The sequence below is a fragment of the Cavia porcellus genome, unplaced genomic scaffold, assembly GCF_034190915.1.
Source record: "Cavia porcellus strain 051 isolate PalLab524CR breed Dunkin Hartley unplaced genomic scaffold, mCavPor4.1 scaffold_1, whole genome shotgun sequence".
In the NCBI taxonomy this organism is placed as follows: Eukaryota; Metazoa; Chordata; class Mammalia; order Rodentia; family Caviidae; genus Cavia; species Cavia porcellus.
The window spans coordinates 213,013,169-213,034,887 of record NW_026947484.1 but is presented as its reverse complement, the minus strand read 5'-3'; the positions used below and the strand labels follow the sequence as shown (position 1 = coordinate 213,034,887).

General features: G+C 43.4%; 1 protein-coding gene and 1 long non-coding RNA gene across 3 annotated transcripts in view; one reads left to right on the top strand and one right to left on the bottom strand.

The window, feature by feature from the left end:
* The window catches only part of Prkce (protein kinase C epsilon), a 463,885-nt gene that overhangs the window by 244,922 nt on the left and 197,244 nt on the right, over positions 1–21,719 (top strand). The window lies entirely within an intron of this gene.
* LOC134471124 (uncharacterized) lies at positions 8,202–9,667 on the bottom strand. The gene is made up of 2 exons (XR_010040459.1): positions 9,548–9,667; positions 8,202–8,376 (listed from the first exon to the last, which is right to left on the bottom strand). It is a non-coding gene; the product is annotated as an uncharacterized LOC134471124 (long non-coding RNA).

Sequence of the window (21,719 nt, the reverse complement as noted above, 5' to 3'; positions counted from 1 at the left end):
CCATAGAGCCACGGAATCACAATCTGCCTCTCAAGATCTTGGTGATGTGTGTGTGTGTGTGTGTGTGTGTGTGTGTGTGTGTGTGTGCACGTGCATATTAACATGTAGGAAACTTGTTTAGCACTTTGCCCTCTGTTTCATTTTAGTAACCCAGGCTTGCAGCAAAGAGAACCTGAATTAAGGTGATAAAAAGCAGGCGTGAGAAAAGCACACAGCTTCCTTCTCACCCTCAGCAGTGTGAGGCACCTGCTTGTCCTTAGCTGCCCTTGAAGACCTCACCTCTCCCACAAAGGGCACCATGGCCACAGCCTTTCCACCGGTGCCCACGGTGCAGCATCCTCCTTCGCCACAGGGTGATGGAGCACACTGAGCTCTGGGAAAGTTCCACTGCATTTTAAATTAACCATTTTCTTCAATAATAATGCAGATGCAAAGGAAAACATGCACAGACACAGACAGACACAGACACACACACACACCCTTTCAGTTGCTAGTATAATTAAGCTGCGGAGATTAGTCTGATCTTTGCTGCCTCTCCAGAGCTCTCCAAGGGAAGATAACTCTTGTGCATAGAGATTTTCTCAGCTGTTTGGCTTCTAAAGTGTTCAGTAACTGCCTACTCATGATGTTTTTAAATTCTGGCTACCAACTCCGCATACTTGTGTTTTGAATGAGTATTCACTGCCTTCAAGTTTTTGTTTGGTCCCTCCTCTTCTGTACCTAGAAAACCACACCACATGTCACAGTTCCTTTATTTTACTATTTTTTTTCCCTACCTTTGCTTTCTATTTGTTTGGGTTCTTAGACATAATTCAGCTTTTTACAGAATGATGTCAGATTGTGAAATGAGTTTAGTCTCAATTAACTTTCTAAAAGAACATGAAAATAATATATCCAAGTTCATCATGCATCAGGGCAACAATTGGTTAATGAAACTACTTTTCTGCTGTATACAGATAGGTGTATTCTGACTTTGTTTACTACATTTTTCATGCTGTGTGTCATGGCTAAAAACATGAGAGTCACAGATCTTTATTAGTGATTCTCCATTTATTTAATCAGAGGGCTCATATGGAGAGTTAAAAGTTACCTATTCTCAAGCATGTTTCCATCCACTGGTTTAAATTATCTTCATCTAAAAACATTCCCAGAGATCCCAACCATCAGTTGTGTTTAAGATCTGGCCTGTTCTGACTCGAATCCAGAAGAAGTCTTCCTGTTGCAGGTGATGATCAAGTTTTAGCTGCTGGTTTTGTCTTCACACCAAAGAAGGGTATGTCTGAAGAGCCTGGTTTGTGAGCTCCCTTCATCAAAGAGCAGGCAGCCCGTTCTTTTGCAGAATATACCTTCTTATTATAAACTTCTCCTAAGGACTGCCCACCCCCGACAGTTCTCACCTTCACAGGATTTAGTCAGTGCTCTAGAGTTCAACCAAAAATCCAGGGAGATAGCTCAGTAGCATAAGTGCCTACCTGGCGAGCACAAGGTCTTGAGTTCAATTCCTGATACTAACACCCCACCCCCTGCAAAACAAATCCTGCATGTCTTCCCCACTGATGGCCCTTTAAAGAATAAAACATAATACACAGCTGCTCTTTTCTCCTAAGCTTTCCTTTTCTGCAGCCAAGCAACTCTTAAGTGGTATTTATTTACAAGACAGAAGTTCTGCTCCTCCCACTACTCCTGATGTGACCCTGGGCTTTGGCTTCCTCATTTCCTGATTGCAGAGTGAGGCTACTTGGCTGAGTGGCCTGCTTTACAAAGCACTGGTCCTATTAACTGGTAGATGGGAATTTGCCTTCCAACAGCAAATAATATTCTCATTTCCATGTTAAAGTCAATGACCTACAATCAGATTAGTAATTTTTTAAGAGTTCATGGGGTATTTCAGTGATGGGAAATTAATCAAATGTTGCTCTTACTGACTTGGCATATCTAGGAAGTAATGAGTACTGTGAATGATTGTCCAGGAACATGCAGCTTTTGGGTTACACATGCATGGCCAGTAGGAAACCTCTTCAGATTTCTATTTGTCCATTATTATCAGCAACTGAAGAAAGTATGCTCCTGGAAAGATTTATCATAGTGTTATTTTAGAATGCAGAGATTTTTGTTCTTTTCTTACATCTGAAGTTCAGTGCAAAATAATATAAAATGATGGAGGAATAGAGCATGCTATTCTTTGTGCCCATGAGTCTTTATTTTTTGTTTTGTTTCTTAGGAATAAATAGATTTTTAAAATGTTCGGCCAGCACATCTGTTGTTAGCCTCCAAGCACGTCTTTAAGACCCATTGCATGCATTTGCAAGAAGAAAAGGTTTAAATATTAATAAGAGTGGGAATCAGCTGTTGATTATTTTAGAATTTATTAATGCTCCAGTGAACCCTAAAGAACTCAGCCTCTCATCAGGAGAGCCATAGGTTCCCTGGGGCATTCTAGGAGCAAGTTTTTTTTCTACCAGAAAGCCAATAGAGGACAAATGGAAGGCACTGAGGCTTCCTAGAGTGGATAGAGAGTTTAGGTCTGTCTCTCCGGGCAGATACACACACCTTTACTGGAGGAGCAAAGTCATGGCCTGGTTCTGGGTTTGGTTTGCTTACAGGTGCCCTTGATCTCAAGGAGGCTAAAGACATAAATAGACTAGAAAAGTCCTGAAAAAGAATTCAGGAGAGTGTGTCCCACTACATGCCCTGTATCCTGGAGCATCTGCACCTTCCCAAGACAGAAGTGTCATCAGGGAGAAAAGTCAGGGCACACAACTGATGTATCTGTAAGAGCTGTCCTTTACTGTGCAAAAGGGGAGTAGAACTCAGAAAGTGAGGGTGGCCTGAAGCTCGTGAGAAAAGATCATGTGGGGAAGGAAATCTACAGACATGGAAGAATGATGTGGATCTGGTAGATTTTGTGTTGATCTTTTCTATGTCTGTTTATTTTTTCCATAAAATTTTCTACTAGGTAGTCTTTGTGTCAGCAGAGGGTAGTTCTTTTTTTCCTTATGCATTGAGGAAATTTCTTACTGGGCAGCACCTGCAGTAATAACGTTTTATTTGGACAGTTTCCATGTTCTCTTAAATTGAGTATTACTTTAGCTAAGTTGAAAATCTTGGAGCTTAGGCTATGCTTTTAGAAGAACATCCTGTCCAAACACAGTAAAGCCCTGTTACTGAGTGTCTTGCTCTTCACACACTCATTTCTACAGGTAAAATTTCCTGTGTGTGTGGAGAAGGGACAGGTGCTGCATTTTTTTGCCTGCCCAAGGGGGCATGTGCAACGTGGGCTTCAGCTTTGTCTCTGGTCTAGTCTGGAATAGGACTTTATGTTCACTCTTTCCCAAAATTTAAACTCAGTTGTTTATTTTTAGCTGAACTCTGATCATTGTACCAAGCAGTGTTAACAGCAGTACATGTTTGAGATTGAGTCTCTATTAGTCAACTCAACATTTTGCAAGGAGAACAGAATCCAGAACCCCCCAAAAGTGTTAGACAGCCCAGGCAGAGGGAGCAGCATCTCTTTTATAAAGACCCGTATGTGTAGCCACGTAGGCCTGGATGATAGAGTTCAGACAATAAATGCAGTTGGAGGGGGAAAAGCTATCATATAAATCATTTGTAGGTTTCTATAGTTACTTTAAAGCCAGAGCATTCACATTCAACCCAGATCCCCAAAGCTCTCATGGTTGTGTGTAGTAAACCCATCTGACCACCAGCCGGAAGTACAAGGTGCATATAGGGAGGGGTTGCAGGCTGGAGTCCTCTGTGGTGGCCCCTGAAGGCTGGGTGTGAGGCTTAGGAGCCTGCAAGGGGCTGAGCTTGGCAGGGAGTCGGGGAGGAGAGGGAGAAGAGCAGGACTTCCGTGACTGTCGCTAGTCTGTGTCCTACTAGGAGGAACTGTGGTACCTAGAAGGTTGCAGAAGTTGCAAGGCCTGCTGTCAAACAAAGCCTGTCCTCAGGGAGTATCCTTCTCAGTAGGAACTGAGAACTGAGAAGTGGAGCTAAACTAGGTCATGGCGTGATCCCGCCATCCAGGGCCCTGCCCTCAGAAATAGCTCAAAACACTAATATTGTTGCTTTTGGGTAGAGTGTTGAATTATTTTTCTCCTGTACATAATTTGCCAGATTTTTAAAAATGATCTCTTATTGTATTTGTGATGAAAATAATTTAACATATGTACATTATCCAAAGATAGCACAGCTTCAGGCCAAGGGGTTGTGCCAGCAGAGTGAAGCAGAGTCATGGTAGGCTGAAGCTGGTTGGTGTGTGGACCCAATTAGCTAATGTGTCAGCTACTCTAGAGGCAGCCTGGGAAAACTGGCAGGAGATGGCAGTGGCCAGGGTAGCCTAGCTGGGTGGGGCAGCACTCCAGAAAGGGTTCAAGCCAGAGGCCAGCCCATGAGGGGTTGATAAGGCAAGGTTGTTGTGTGGAGATAGTTTGGTTTCACTTTAGACCCCAGACAGCCAGGGTGGGTGAAGGTGTTCACCTTCTGCCCTCTAACCCCCGCCTCCAGGTTTTCTTCTGACCAGCACAGTGCGTGTGTTTATATCACATCTGTAACTTGAATTTGGAGACAGCTCCCTCTCCTCTTCCTAAAGAGCTTTTGCTTCTTGTTCCATCCCTGTTACTGCAGGTTCTCAAAGCTGTTTGGCTTTGGCTTTAGAGGACATGGAGAAAATGTGAGGTAGGAAAGGGGTGTGGAGAAGAAAGGAAGGTGGCCCACAAGGTCACAGATCGCTGTCACAAAATACCTTTAAAATCCAAGCCTTCTGTGGCTGTAGAGTGGAGTTGGAGAAAAGCACAGGATGTCACCTTGGGACTCTTATCATGGCACACATGGGATCAGTTCTGATTTAGGATTAGAGTTAGATTTGTGGGAAATAAAGATGCATACATAAAGATTTAATAAAGTTCTCCTAAAAGGAACAGAAAAAAGCAATACTAGTTGACTTTAATTGAACACTATGTGCTAGGTACTGTCATACAGGTTTTGTTTGTATTAGCTTGTTCATACCTCAATAGCCCAATGAGTTATTGATTACTGTATACCCAGTTTTTGGACTAGAAAACTCAGCCACTGAGAAGTTGGCTCAATACTCCAAGGCTGCCCAGCTAGCAAGTGGTAAAGTGAGGTAAACAGGCAAGGTGGCCAGAGATCAGAGCCCCGAGCTTTTGTCTGTGGTTTTGGGCTACTCTGCTAGCTGATTTGGTTCTCTACATGTGCCAGTATGGGACACAGGCAGAGGACACTAGCTGAAACCCTTCAGGGTGATTTTTTAGAGGAGACACAATATTGACTTCATTTCGTTATCTCTTCCTGGTGTGAAGCCTGCTGGTTTAGGGAAAGGGTTCGATATATATTTATTTCCTTAGATTGAATTAATTTGTATGTATGATAATGAAGACATTTAACTGGTTTCTGGTTGTTGGTGATATTTAGTGGTGGGGGTAGAATTATAAGCAGTATATCTCCATGTACTTCCTTTTATGAGGAAGATTAACTGAAATTCAGCTGAGATTACAGGTGGGCAGTTGCCCTGTGATCATGAAAACAAGCCCTTTTTGCATAAGAGTATTCTTCCTCCAGGGACTGTATTTTCTTCGGTGTACTTCCTGGTGCAAATGTGGTTGCTAATAAGCATCTGTTCCTCTGGGAGGTCAAGTTGAAAGATCATCGATGGAGATGGCAGGAGTGTCTGTCTGTTGACATCAATTTAAGGTTATCTGTGACTCTGGGGGATGGCTGTAGCCTGGGATAATTAAAATCCATAGAATTGGCTCAGGACACAGGCCAGTTAAGAGCTACTGTAAGGGTGCTGTCTCCAAGGAGCCCTCTAGTTTAGCAAGAATTGCTTTTCTTATACTTTCTCCTGTCCAGCTTTCAAGCGAAAGGTCAATAAACATCTTGCTAGCTTTCCCCGCACCCGAGCAGCCTTTGCCATGCAGCAGCTATGGCTTCATAATATCATGCCCCGGTGTCTCTCTTCATCCACTTTGGCACCTTTTTCAGGGAGGTACTTTGATGTATCATGTTAATACTGCAGCCCTGTAGAGAGGCAGATGCTCCCCTAGATACACATTTTCTCATGTGCCCTGTATAACAGCGCTGGGGGGACCTGGTAGGTGCCTCTGTCCCTTGGTATAGAAGAGGCACTGGAAGCTCTCTTCTCAGGTCCCAGAAATGGGTAATAATAGAGCCTGATCTCTGGTCTAGGGCCAAAATCACCACACCCTGTCTGATACTGTGTTTTTGTTTCTTTCCCTTACAGTATCTGGAAAAACTTGAGTTCCATAAAACTCCACTAGTGATTTCGAAATCCCTTATTAGCATGTCTGTTGTACTTAGTGTGGCTCAGTGGAAAAGAGCTGCTCTAGAGGCTCCAAAATATTTTGTGCAGTCACGGCTCATATCCACTGGGGATTGGCTCCAGGACCCCGTCTTCCCCTGTAGACACCAAGATCTGTGGATGTGGAATCCTTTGTATACAACAGTGCGATATTTGCATGTAATCTATACATCTCCTCTCATATACTTTAAATCATCTCGTGGTTGCTTATAATACTAATATAACATGGATGCTATATAGATAGTTGTTGTACTCTGTTGTTTAGGGAACAGTGACAAAATTCTTTGTATATTTAGTACAGGTACAATTCTTTTTTGATACTTTCGGTTTGCAATCGGTTGGATATAGAACCTGTGAATGCAGATGACTGGCTGATTGGCTGAGATGCTCATTGAAGGGCTTTTAAAGCCAAACCCCTTATATCTTCAAGGGCAAAGCATCCACAGCAGGAGGAAACAACCACAGCGAGAGGCAAATGCCTTGGACACCCCATACAGGGGCTTAGCTGTCATCCTTGCAATTACAACCAGTAACTGCTGTGAATTTCTCCTTTAGCTTTTGCATAATCTGTCTTCTACTGGCCATCTTCACTAAGCCTTTCCTCCTGGGCTGCTCCCACCTAAGCCCAGAAGGCCGAGGCTGTACCTGGCAGTGGCTGCCCAAGGTACCTCCCTCCCCAGCCTGTACTTACCAGGCGGCCAGAGCAGAGCACTAACAGAGACATGCAGCTGATTTTCCAGCTGCTGTTGCTAAGCAGCTGGCTTTTGGTTGCCTGGAGATTATCATAGAATTGAGGCTGGTGCTAGCATGTGGGTCTTATTGGGGCTGGGGATGTGCTCTGGCACCTAAGCACTGCCAAACTTCTCTTTACACAGCTCCAGTGTTAGGCGAAATCCTTGTACCTGGAGGGGGCACCTTTCACGTCTTCACTGTTGGAAATAAGTGCACAGAAGATCAGGTTTTGATCTCCCAAGGTTTACAGGGCTCAATGATTCTTCAGGATATAAGAGGGGAGAAACACCACAGACCTTCAGTAAAGCAGAAAGGATAAAGAAACAGAAATTGAGCCTTTGTGCTTCTTATGGAGGGGAGGAAAATGGTGAATTTTGAATCTTCTCCACATGACTGTTTATTTTTATGGGAGAAATACCCAGAGGTGTGAGTGGACAACCGGACAGAAAGCCCCTGTAGGAGAACCATCATGCTGGAATCTTCTGGAGAATGTAAGATTATAGGTCGCTGGCCTCCTGGGCTAATACTGTGACATATCACCTCCTCTTGAGGTTTGACAGCTTCCAGAGCTGAAGCTAGGAAGATGATTTGGGAAGCACTGCCAAAAAGTGTTGGTGTACCGAGGGCTGTGCCCATGCGGAGAATCCAGAGCCCAGCTCCCTAAAGCTTAGAGTGGGGTCTGGGGCTGAAATTCTTCCTCCTGCAGGGAAGGTGTGCCATAAGGGCAACAGGATGTATCATACTGGCTGGCCTGCCATTGTCATTTTTGTAACAAGCCTTTGAGATAGAGCGGAGCCCAGGGATGCTCCGCGGGCCAAGTGTATTTGTGACCTGTACTCTGTGCTCAGCCCTGTTTTAAGTGATGTGGTGGCTACAGAGGTATGAGCCATGCGATTCCACTCACAGAGGCTCTGTGGAGTGGGAAGCCCTGGCTGGCCTTGCAGAATGGATTTCTGTGAGCTGGGGGAAGTGTCAGCCAGGGAGAGTTTAGAAAACAGAGATGAAGTGGCCCAAGGAGCTTGGAATGCAATAGGAATGTGGGGGACCATGCTGACCAGAGCTGACTGTTCCTGGGTGTGACTGGCACTGGGGAGAGAGGTGATTACTGGAAGCTTTCAGAGAAAAGATGTGAATAAATCAACATTTATTGTCGCTGCATTCTAGACTCCTTCAGGTATTTAGAGAGGCAGAGAGCACTTCTTCCAGCAGCCTTGATTTCCAGTTACCAAATGGATCCAACCCAGTGAGCCACATTTCTTTTCTTCCGTGGTTTAAGTGTGTCAGGAACTTTCACTGGACTCTTCCTGGTGGGTGGGGAGTGGGCATTAGAATCACGTTCACTCTTGGCCTGACTCTTCAGGTGCAAAGAAATTTCTTCCTTGATCCTTGCTCAAAGTAAAATGATTGTTTTTGTTTGGGATGATGTTAGCTGCCAGATGAAAAAAAAAAAAAAAAAACAACAACAATCCTTTTGCCCTCATCTTTGACTGTCATTACCAGAAAGATGAAAAAATGAATAACAGAAAGTAGAGGGGATGTTAAGAAAATAGTAGATGTTGGAATGGATTGAAAGAAGTGTTCTGCCCTCACTGAGGTATTCTTTGGAATCAGTGTGATGCACAGGTTGGATATGGAGGCCTTGTGACAGACTGAATCCAACTCTGCCACTTCCTGCAGCGGAACTTACAACAGTTAGTTAATTCACTAAGGAAAAATATAAGACCCATTCTTTTCCCTCTTCTGACTGTTGTGATGCTTAAAAGGATTGACACACATAAAATGTTGCACATGCATGTTTGGCAGATAGAATAGTCTCAGGAAATGTTAGCAAGACCACTGTTTAGTCACTGGCCCACACAGCGTTCAGTGTTTCAGTCTACACTAGGGCAAGCCAAGAGTTGCACAGAAGTGAGTTCCTAAGAGAAGTCAGATTGAATGCACAATGTGAGTAGAGGCAGAGATTATGCCGAGGTTCTCAAAGCCAGACCAGGGCTGTGCAAAACCCAGCAGAGCTCTAGGTCCTACAGTGGAGAGGTAGATAGCTGTGAGTACAAAGGACCCAGGGATCAGCCTGAGGCTACGTGCCAGGAGGAGCTGAGCAGCCAGAGCTCCTGGGTAGGCATGGAGGGAAAATCAAGAACACTAAAGGGGGCCGGAGCAGAAAATGCTGAGCAGAGTGGGATGGGTATTTAAAGGTGCCCAGCCTGCCTTCAGGGCCAGTCACTGAAGACTTGAAATAGGGAAGGAGATAGCAAGGCCCATATTGGGCAGCCAGATCTTGAAAATTGTTCTTTAAGGTATCTTTTTTTCATTCCTGCAATCTCTGATTTGCATTACAGGTTCCCTTTTCTTTCTTGGGATCCTACTATGAGCAAGGAAATCACCTTGACACTTACTTCTCTTGACCTTTCTAAGTATTCTGCATTTTTATCATGAGTTAGATCAGCAAGTTTTTGCTGTGTACCTGAGACTCACCCAGCTGAGCAGTGAACCCAGGGGAGAGTTCTGGAACATGAACTCAAGCAGCTCCCAGGCAGACAAGGTTCATTTAGAGCCAGGTATTTTCAACTTGTGGCCTGGGGGTGGGACAAACCTGTTACAATAAAAAAAATTAAGAATAAGCAAGTTTTGTTCCTTATATACATTAACTCTGTTATATATTTTACATGCAGTCTTTCTCCTCATTCAGTACAGCCCAGACAAGTCAGGCGTGACCAACCCATGGGCTGCAGGTTGTTTATGCTGAAGTCTGAGGTTACTCTTCTTGTGAACTAGGTTTATAGTGTTATTGAGAGAAGGCTGCTCTCAGTCATCCGTGGAAACTGGACATGGGAGCTGGGCGTGGCCTTACATGAGCAGACAGGAGGATACCCCGGGGCTGTAGGGCTCAGTGGGGAGGCAAGGGTAATGTAGGTGTTGAAAAGCAGAGTGGGCGAATTCTATGATGCATATTGAAAGCTTCTATTGGAAGCTTCAGTGCCATCATTTTTGTGATTTTTTTGTTATAATACATACTAACTGAACAAAAGGGTGGCTTTCTTTGTGACATTTGCATATCTGCATATATACCATCAACTTTTGGTTGGGAGTTTCTAGAAGAATATTATTCCAGTTTCTTCCACATCCCAGCAAACTGGAGACTTGTATCTGAGAGATTTGTGCAGTACAAATGACTCAACAATTCTGAGAAATGACAAGATCGGCAGGCATGAATTTTCAGTCTGCTGCTCAGCAGCTGACCACTAAGGCTTGCAGTGATATGCATGGAAACTTAGTTGGCAAAATTTGAATTCTCTCCTTCAGGGCCCTGATCAGTGTTGTAGGGACGGGAGTTGGCGGTGGGAGGAGAAATCCACGATTTGGGATTCAAGGCAATCACCATACATAACCACTTTTTTCAAAGACAGGACCATCATAATGTCTCATTGCACAAGTTAGGAGAAGCTACTAAAATCAGTAATTTATGTGAGTGCCCACATGTTAAGCATCCTTTATCATGATAGTAGCAGTAGTGGTAGTGGTGATAGGGGTATCAATGATGACGGAAGTAGTGGATGATGGCAGTCATTGTGATGATTTTGATGGTACCAGTAACAGCAATCTTTATGGTGGTAGGAGAGTTAGGATGGTGATTATGATGGCAGTCATCGTGATGATGTTGATAGTGTTAGCTGTCATGGTGATGGTGGCAGTTTCTGTGATGGTGGTGGTGGCGTTGATGTTGATGAAGAGGAGGGAGCCTTGTGCTTATGCAAAATTGGCGGATGACATGGCTCTCTCATGCTGATACTTTTATTTGATCATAAAGCAAAATATGAGGGAGACAGTAGATGTTCTCTCCATTTGAAGACAGAGGCTGAAATTTTCAGAAGGATTTGTAAGCCAGTGCTTTTTCTTCTTTTCTTTTTACTATGATGTCTCTTGTCTTGGTTAAATAAGTGAACTGGGTAGCCACAGCTGGAAATCTTCAGACAGACAGACAGACAGACAGACACTCATGCAGGCCAGAGGCAGCAAATAGTATTTCTAGAAATAGAATTCGACTTTGGCAGTTTGGGCTAAAAAGTAGTACACGGGGATAACGAAAGATATAGAGTATATGTATATATACATGGAGGTGTTTGGAGGAAAAAGGAGATTGAGTTAATTTGTGAATTAACAGATTTACTTAGATTTCCCTGAAATTGAAGGCTATAGAAAGAAAGGAAACTTCTCCCTCACTGAGTCAGGCTCTGCACTAAGCACTTCTATATATATCATCTAATTTAATACAACCTACTTATGAAGCAGCACATTTTATACAGTTGCATGAACAGAATAGTTATCTCCCTCAAGGTCACATAGGAAAGACTTAGAGATCCAGATCTGTCTGACCCTTGAGCACGGTTACTGTCACCAGCACCCTGGTTCATACCTGCTGCCCCACGTGTGTACTGCCTGGCATGTGGGACTCAGCCCTGTGGCTCCAGCCCAAGGGTGCTGCAGGATTTCATCTGCAGAGCTACTGATCAGCAAGATGTCAGATCTTGCCCATAGAGCTGGTTCTCAGTCTAGCAATGGATTTGAGTGTTAATCATCTTATTAAATAGATAAACACAAAATTGCAAACTGTTGATGTATGCTGGGGAAAAATATAGCTTTATGTTTCATTTACTTTAGAAGGACTTTTCCATAGTGACTTCAGATGGTCCTGGAGACATTGAGGCTTCAGGAAGGTTTGTTCCTCTCTATTACCTGCCCCTTACATAACCTGCACAAGCTAAGAGGCCGTGAAGGAGGGGTCCCAAGTGGTACTGATGAATACTTGTGGGAACAGGTCTCTGGCTGTCCTTTAGGCTGTAAGATGGTACCCCTAGCATTAAATTCCTTGACTGCCCTGTTAGTCTCTATTTTCTAAGTAACTCATGAAGTAGTGTGACTCCTGAAAGAGGTGGCCTAGACATAATGACCATTGCAACTTTGACTTGGGGGTTTGTGATCATGGGTACAGTTCAGATTCCTAACAGTCGTGCTTTACACAATTATAATGGTATACTTTCCTTGACACATTCCTTGTTTCATTTTCATCCTCCCTAGCTCTGTGTATGAAGTGATGGTAGATATTTTTAGCACAAGGCTGAAGATCCTGAGAGAGGGCAGATGCTTCCTAGAAGGGCAAAAGCCGATGATGGAGAGCGGCTGGGGCAAAGTGTCCTCCTCCATGTGTATTCCTGATTCTCACCAAAACAAATGCCTATTTTTTCCTAGAAAGGCTTGCAGCTCATGCATAGAATACATGCACACCCAGAACTAGATGATTCTGCAGCCGATGGAGACCCAGGAGCATTTTGCACTCAGGGCTGGCCACCTCTGTGGAATGGAGGCTTTGCCGTCAGCACTGTGCTGCACCTGTCTGAGCTGTGCTTCTGTCCCTGTGTGCTTGTCGTAGGCGGAGCAGCCTTATCCACATGCGGCAGTTTGATTTGGAATTGTGCATTCTCTCCGCTTTCCTCTTTTAGAAGGGCTGGATTTAGCTCTGGCACACCAAATACAAACCCTCACTTCATCTTGAGAGCTCTTTCCGTCCACCTCTCCTCGGGCAGGCTATTTACAGATGTGCCATGATCTCCTCGTCATCCCACCACGCGGGTCAGTCAACCAGTGAAATGAAAGAAAGGCCCCAAGCCAACGAATTTGGGCAGATGAGCCTTATGTAACACGTACTAAAAATGTGCAGCTAATTGGAATGGAAAAGCAAAAAAAATGAGTTGTGCTCCAGTCTTAGTCTGAGGGATAGAGGAACAGTTTCTCCCAGCGAAGATGCCTGTATATAAATGATTTTACTCTTGTGCATACTTTCCACTTAAACCATGTCCAGTTTCCACTCACCCCACTTCCCCACTCCCACCCCTCATACCCACATGAGACGAATTTGGGCAGCAGAAACCAGGGAGCATCAAAGCAAAGATGAGAGAGATGCTGCCCGTTCAGGGCAGAAGAAGGTGGTGTCTCGGTGGGTGGGCAGGTGTTAAAATGTTAAATAAAGCGTTCACTCTGACTTCTTCCAAAGCCAAACACCTAGAAAACTCAAACTATCAAAGGGTTCTTTCTGTGCTGGAAATGGGTCACCTTTAGGGATTTTTTCCCTAAGATTGCAGGGAACACTATTTTCTTTCAGCTCCACCTCCATCTGTCCCTCATCCCCGACCTCACTCCTCCAATTATCTCCTGTTGCACATGTCTTCTTTGTCTCCTGGCTGCCTGCCTCTTCCGATGCATGCTCTGCCTTCCCTCATGTGCTCCATGATGGGTGATCTGCATGTAGTGTCTGCAGTTTCTTTTGACTGTGAGCACCGTGAGGGCAGCACCTCAGAAACCTTGATTTCTGGGATACCCAGTACAGTGCCTGGTCAAGACAACAGCTAATACTTGCTTGTTGAATAGATGAATCTTAGTAAATCAATGAATAGACAAACCAAAGGTGGCATGTTAATATTTCTGAAATACAGAGTGGGAGAAATGAGCCCGGTTCTTATTCAAGTCTGACATTGGCAGATAGATGATGGTTCCCTCTGGCTCATCAGTCACCTGGTTACTGTGCTGTGTAACATGACACCTTGCAAATGAGGGCACAGGATTCTAAAGACAGCAGAACAAGATGTCATGGACTGAATTAGAAGAAGGTTAACTTGGACGTTTAGAAAAACACATGAGTTAGAGAATCATAGGTTGATTAGAGATTTGGAAGTGACCTGGTACTATTTACCAGTTAAAAATGAAATGAAAGCCTAGAGGGTTTAAAAAATGTGACCAAAATTACATGGTTTGTTACTGACAGATCCAGAATAGTGCCTGGTGGCTCATGAAGCTTACAAATGTGTAGGGCCTGCCACCAGAATCCAACCCTGCCTCGACTCTACCCTGCCCCATACTATTAAGAAGGAGAGAATCAACCGATCCAACAGCAGGCAACCCTCCCATGCCCAGCCTCCTGCAAGGAAGGCTTTTGCCCCCCCCCCCCCGCCCCTGCCTCTTTGAATGGCTGTTTGGCCTGTGGTGGGGATGGTAGGTGAGTTACTTGTAATGAACTGTGTGTCCTCCTGGTTAGATCACTGTCACTTGGTAGATTTATGGCACCTGGAATCCATGTGCTGTATCTGTTGTTTAGACTCAAAATTTTTGACTGCTTCTTCCCAGTCACACAAGGAAAAGCGATTCGAGGTGAATTACTTGAAATATTTGCTGTTCAGGCCCCTCTCTAGGAGGTGACTGCAGGAGGATTTGAGGTGTTAAAGCCAGAAGAGGGCTCCAGAGTTGTCCTTCTCCCTCTCCTCTGGAATTTAAGGAAGGCAACTTACCATTCTTACCTGGGTACTGCTGAGCACATAATTGTGTCCCTTCTCCCATTTCCCCCCAAGTTGTACTTCATGTAACTTATTTCATCCTCATACCCTTAGGAGGTACCCCTGTTCCACCTTAAGGTCACAAAGCAGAGGCTAGGAACATTATATAATTTGCACAAGATTTGGTATGCTTTGATATGGAGCTCTTGGTTTACCATCATGTTGCCCCTGGATTGATTTTTTTAAAAACTGGAAATGGATATCTTGCTCTGTTGCCTGGACTTACCTTTCACTCCTGGACTCCAGTAATCCTGCCTCAGCCATCTGAGTAGCTGGGACTGAGGGCCTTTGTACTCTGTGTCTGGCTAGACTGATATTTTTATATATCTTTATAAGTTCTTGCATTCACTGGTAACACCTTTAGTTTAGCATATCACTACCATGTAGTTCTCCTGTGATAGTACATTGACATTAAACAAATGGCTTTGAGAGTCAGGAGATATTTGGCTCTATGCTAGGAGCTAATGATTTATCCTAGAAGAATCACCTAGAATCTTGCTGTCAGGGAGCTTATAGTTGAGATGAACATGCATCAGACATTCCAAACAGGCTCTGCACAGTTAGATGCCAGGATGAATGAGGCAGGGCTGAGTGGTCTAACAGCACCTTGTAGTGGCATTAGCTCATTGACCTAAATTCCCCCACCCTTAAACAGTTCCCTAAGGGTGACTTAAGACTATAGTGGAAGCCACATGCAAAGTTTGGCTTCACCATTGTTCCATTATGGCCGCTTCTTTGTACTCTCCTGTCCTAAGTATTCTGTAATTGAATACCTCACTGTATGCAGTAACACAGAGGACCAACTCTGTTCACTTTTTTATTAAGGTAGCATAGACACAGAAGACCACATGGCTCATAAGGGTACCTGCTGCATTTTCACTAAGTGAATACGCCATGTCTTCAAGTGTCCACATGGAGAAGTAGAATCTAACCCACCTCCTGATGCTCCCTGCCACTTCCCACCCCATCCTACCGTCTCAATGTCCAAGACTAGGGAATACTTTTAAACTTCAAGCAGATGGATCTGTGTAGTTTAGGCTTCTTTGTATCTGCTTTCTTTCTTTCAGTGTTTCACAGAGTGGCCCATGGTGAGACCATGTCTATCCATTCAACCGATGGCATGTGGTGGCTTCCAGGGTAAGGGTGGCACAGGTAATGCCACAGGGAGGGCTCTAGTTGGTGACCAGATGCACACGTCAGTGTTGAGTGTGAATGTGGGAACAGGATTGCTGAATCCCATGGTTACAGCGGTGCAATCTCAGTAGTTCCTCTCTTCCAAAGTGATAGTACTGATTTACATTGTCACTAGTCACGGCTACAGGTGCAGTGACTGTGTCCCCACCAGCACTTACTGCTCTTTTTTTCCATTGCATTTCTCATGGATCTCAGCGTTTTTTATTGCAAAATATATAGAACATGAAGTTTAACATTTCAACCATTTTTTAGAGTGACATTTAACACATTCTTATTATTAAGCAGCTATTTCTGCCATCCTCCTCCAGAACTTCGTTTGGTCTTCCCAAATGGAAACTCTCTTGCTATTAAATACTGATTCTGCCCCCATCCCCTGCCAGCCAGTGCTCCATCTGGCCTCTATGAATTTGACCTCTTTAGGTGGCCGCATGCAGCACTGGTTTTTCTGTATCTAGCTTCTTGCCTTTAGCATGATGTCTTTGGGACTCATCCACTCTGTAGTACGGGTCAGAGTTTTCTTTTTTTTCCAAAGGTAGAACTCTTCCGTTGTAATACAGAGCACAATGTCCATTTGTTTATTGACAGACATCTGAGTTGTTTCCATCTTTTGGCTCTTGTGAACAATGCTGCTGTGGAGATTGCTGTTAAAATGTCTAAACTCACCTCCCTCTTTCTCTCTCTCGCTCACTCTGTGCTACATTTGGTTTACATATTCATCCTTGGACTTCATTCTGACTTTAATTTTTATTTTCTTGACAGTTTTATATTGCACTTCTCCTGAGCACTTTTTACATGTGTATAGGCCACTTGGATATCTTCATTTAGAAGTGCTTGCTCAAGTCTTTTTCCCATTTTTATATTTAGGTTACTGATTTTTTTCTTCCTGGTTTGTAGGAGGCCATTATAGATTCTGGGTATGAGTCTTTTTTGAATAAATGAATTGCAAGCACCTTCTTCCAGTCTGTGCCTCGTCTTTTCCCTCTTTAGAACTGTACTATTTTGATGAACACAATTTCACAACTGATGTCCATTTTATCAACTTTTTTTTTTTTTTTTTTTTTTTTGGTACCAGGAAATGATCTCAGGACCTTGCAAGCGCAAGCCAGGCGCTGTGCCGCTGAGCTACATACCCGGCCCTAAATTTTTCCTTTATGGTTGTACTTTTCTCCTTAACAAAGAGCTGCCTACCAGAAGTTATTAGCATATTCACTTCTGATTTCTTCCAAAAGCTTTATTATTTTACTTTTTTCCTGGATGGCTGCTTTTTTGAGGGAACAGGCTTTTGCCCCAGGGTAACTTGGTTTCTTACAGCATAAAAGAACTTGGGTAGCATCATAGTGAGCTCACGTTTACTTTGGTCAGAGGTAATCGTGTCAGGGCCTTGTGGAAGCACACATGAGCTCAGGTTGTCCTTGCTTCAGGTATTAGGTCTGCTTGATCATGTGGAAGAGGTGTGTGTAAGTTATAGCTAACAGATTTGGCTATAGTGTAAACATCAAACCTGTGACTTTTCAGATCCCTCCATGGAGACTTAGAAGATATTTTCCTAACCAGGGTCTGCTACGACTTCCTAAGTTGGCTCTGCCTCCCATACTCCCTGATGGGTGCTTGAGGTGCCCTTGAAGGCTCTTGGCTACAGTAGAGCAGCCTGTACTGGACTCTCGTGGTAAACTCAGTCCCATTGTTTTAATTTTATATTTATCAAAACTTACTCATGTTTATTGTTCTTACTATAATTGCTTTAATTTTGATTAAGCCTTATTTTATAAAATGTGAATGAAAAGAAAACATTTCTATGAAACCTTAGTTGACTGTGATGGAAAGAGCCAACGATAAATTGCTAATAACATTTCTGTTGGATTATGGATAAAAGAACAATAAGATGCTGAATATGTGGGTAATAAAGCACTAAAAAGATTCTGACCAGATCTATTCAACAGTTTCATTTTGCTCTGCTAGAAAGACATTGAAACTGGAAATCACAGATAATCCTAATCATAGCTAATCCCATTATCTATGGGAGATGATGTAGAATCAAAGTAGTGGACCATGCCTTCAAGACCTTGGTCTTCAATTATTGGCAAGTGAATGTACCTTTGTGTTTACTTTCAGATAAGTATTATAAGTTTGAATGTATATTTCCAGATAAAGTACATATGTCATTGTTTTATGATTCCCTGCTTTAATTTTTCATCAACCAAACAATGTTCTGTTCACTACAAATAAGAGGGACCAAGGGGAAGGAATCTTGGAGCTGCCCTTAAGCTAAGAACTTGTTTGAAGTAGTTTCATGTAAAAACAAACCAAAAAATTAATATTTCAGAATCTGCTTTCTACTTCATATTTATAAAGACAAGTTTCTTTTCCAAATCTTAACTGAGTTCTTCTGTGGTAGAAATTGGAATGTAAATAACTCCCAGATTAACTTGCTGTGTCAGCATGCATTTGGATCCCTTGTGCACTTTAAAGTGGGCCCACCTTGTCCGGGCCTGTGGTGCCTGGTACGCTGGCAGTTGTCCCCTGATCTGTCCCTCTGGGTGTCCTGTGTGTGCTGGTGAGGACACAGCTCTGTGGGGACGGCAGAGATCCAGCTTAGTGCTATTTGGGAGCCTGCTGCCCTGCAGGTGAGGGGCTGGTTCTTTACCTTGGTTGGGCAGGTAGGCAAGAGGACCAGCATGTCACTGTCATTCCTGCCTTGGACACAGTGGTGACCCAATGATGAACAGCCAATTGCTCTGCACCCACCTGCCCCCTGCTGCTGGCCATCAAAGGCCTTCTAGCAAGTTCTTCACATGCTCTGCTGGTGTCTGGTTAGGAGGTTTTTTATTTGATTCTCCTCCCTGCACCTGTGAAGTAACTCAGGAACCTGTGCCCCAGGCATTGCTGGGAAAGTGCTTAGAAAGTAAGGGAAAGGCTGGCACCCACACAGTTTTGAAATACCCAAGGACAATCTGCCTGAGTCACTGCCTGAGTGGCAGGGGGCCAAAGGAGGACTCACCCAGTAGTGGCTCTGTCCTCACCATCTTCCAACATGTTTTTTTGCTGGAGAGGAAGCTGGAGGAGGCCCTAGCTCCAAGGCATTGACTCGCACGCCCCCATGTGGCCATGGTGAATGGGCTCAGGAAATGAGACCAGGTTTCTGGGTCTTGCTTACATCAAGGGCCTGAGAGTGCAGCATTGCAGCCTGCAGCCTCCACCCCAGAGTCCACCTCTTTTTTGCATACCTACCCTTTTTTTGGCCATTATTTATTAACAGGAAAGCATCCCAAGGCTGTGTTTCACTTGAGTTTTAAAAGCATAATATTTAGAGGTACTGTGGATTTTCCTCTACTGTGAATATCCAATCCCTGTTCAAAGAAACTGATCCAACCCACAGTTCCTTACAGGTCCTCATTATTATTAAATGGGACAAGGACAAAAACCACAGCTTTCCTGTTCCTCTTGTACTTTTAATCAGCCAACAGGCATTTACCAGCTACCAGGGCAGCAGTGTGGACACTCCAATATCTGTGATCACTTTACATTAAAAACTTGTGATGTCAGAGGCAGAATGGATTCAAAAGTATGAAATTCAACTATATTTTACCTATTGGAGACATACCTCATCCAAAATAAGAAGGATGGAAATGAAAATTAGAGGATGAAAAACAGTATTTGACTAGAGCCCGAAAACAAGCAGACCTCAAGACACAGATGACTTCAAGCCAAAACTGATCAGAAGAGACAAAAACGAGCACTTCAGATTGGTGAAGAAAACAATTCAACAGGAAGAGATAGCAATTAGAAATGCCTATGAATGTTGGCACATCCAGCTTTATAAAACAAAAACTCCAGGATTTAAAAGGGACAGATAGCCACAACACAGTCATAGTAGTGGAACCTTGGTGCCCATCTTTTTCAATTAGATAGGTCAGCCAGACCAAAAAATCAACCAAGAAACATCAGAGTTAAACCACACCTTTGAACAAATGGACTTAATACTCTATGCACGTTTCATCCAACAATAATAGAACACACATTTTTCTCAGCAGAACATGAAACTTTTTCCAAAATAGAGCATATCTTAGGCCATAAAGCATGTTTAAATAAATGTAGAAGAACTAAAACAATCCCTTGCATACTATCAGTTAAGAAGTAGAAAGTAGAAATCAACAGCAGAAAAAGCCACAGAAACTATACAAACACCTGGAGATTAAATATTACATTATTGAATAATCAGTGGATCATAGAAGAAATTAGGAAAGTAATAAAAAATTCGTAGAATCAAATGACAGTGGACAGAAAACATACCAAAACTCATGGGACACAATGAAGGCAGTTCTAAGAGAGAAGTTTATAGCTGTAAAAGCATATGTTAAAAAAAGAGTGATTCTAAATACCCTAATGATACAGCTCAAGAACAATGAAAAGCTGAAACTAACAGAAAAAAATTAGAAAGAGCAGAGAAAACATCAATGAAATTGAGACTAAAAGTAATATAGATGCTCAGTGAATCAGAGTTGGTTCTTTGAAAGGCTGGAAAAGGGTCCTGCAGATGGGTTGAGCCATGGGAGGGAGGGAAAGAGAAAAGGAATGAATGTATTTACTGTGTATTGCAAACATATATTATTATCAAATTGAGAAAAGAAAGATTTTCCTTTGTTTATAGTTTCACCATTGTATTTTTAAGAAGATACCTTCTTAAAAAGCAGTTGTAGCAGGTGCTATTGGTGCCTCAGCCATAGCTCTGTCTTTTGCATTTTTTAAATTTAATTTTAAAGGCAATAAAACAGAGCACTAAAATGAATCAAAACTGTAATGAGACAGTACAAAGTCTGTAATAGTTACTATATTGCCTATTGTTGTCCTCCAAATAGTTGCTTAGACTATTGGCTTTAGGCTTGTAAAGTCAATCAAATAGTACAGTTCCTCAGAATCACCTGATTGCTCGACAGGGGGCTGTTTTTTCTCTCCCTGGCCTATGTGCCAGCTGGCTCACAGATGGAGGCATAGCTGCCTTCCTGGTTCTCCCAGCCCATGCTCCAGCTGCTGCCTAGCTCTGTCTTTTGGACTGCCACAGGGGTCATCAGGATAATTCAGTGACCCCATTTCTCTGATGGTGACCTAAGCCACAGTATTGCGAAAGTGGAGGCCCAAACCTGATAGGCTTCACACTGTAGATGCAATTTTTTTCCTCCTCTAACAGCAGCTACCATTACTGAGTGCCTACTCTGCTATGTGTCTGGTACTTAATAATAACATTTGAAATATCACACCAAGTCTGGGAGGTAGTTTGTATGAGGAAACTGAGGCAGAGCCAGTGAGCAGAGGAACCTGGAAGCAGAACACGGGTCTTATTAAAACCAAGGTCCGTCACAGTTTTTGCTGCTCTGATGGCTTCTGTGCAGTGAGGAAAGTCTATATTGTACTTGCCATGAATATCACTTGCAGGATCCCATCTGCCAAGTATATCGGTCTTTCTTCTCTTGCACTTCCATTTTCTCCTCCCTATGTTCCTCTTCCATTCCTAGGAGGCTGTGTGGGCTCAGAATTGAAGAAGGAAAGACAGTCCCATTCACAGGGAACCATCTATTCTGGAGAAGACAGGATTACACTCTGCCTCAGTACCGGCTGGTGAGGTCCTGTTTAGCCCTTTGAAGAGGCTTTGTGAGTGCAGAGGGTTTATCGAGCAGTTCAATGCACCTTGTGTTTTGGAGCATGAGGGTGATTGTGTAGTTTAGTGTCACAGAAAGGGCATAGCTAAGAGTAAAGGGGTACTGTTCACAAGGACTGAGAAAACGGGGTAAGCTAGAACTGTCCTGCGTGAACTGGGGCTTACATACTCCCTACTCACTCTGCACATACGCAAGAGAGATTTTGGGGTCCCCTATGCATCTCAGGGATCATTCCCACTATTCCTGGTAGCAGCTAATTATTTAGTTAGTAGCTATTTATTCCCTTTCTTGGTCGTCCTATTTGCATCTCTTCCTAGTTTATGGATGTCTTCTCTTTTGCCTAAATGCCGCCCTTTCCTAGATATTTAACTATAAATTCACACCTCACTTCTTTACCAGCTTGAAGAGCAAAGTAAT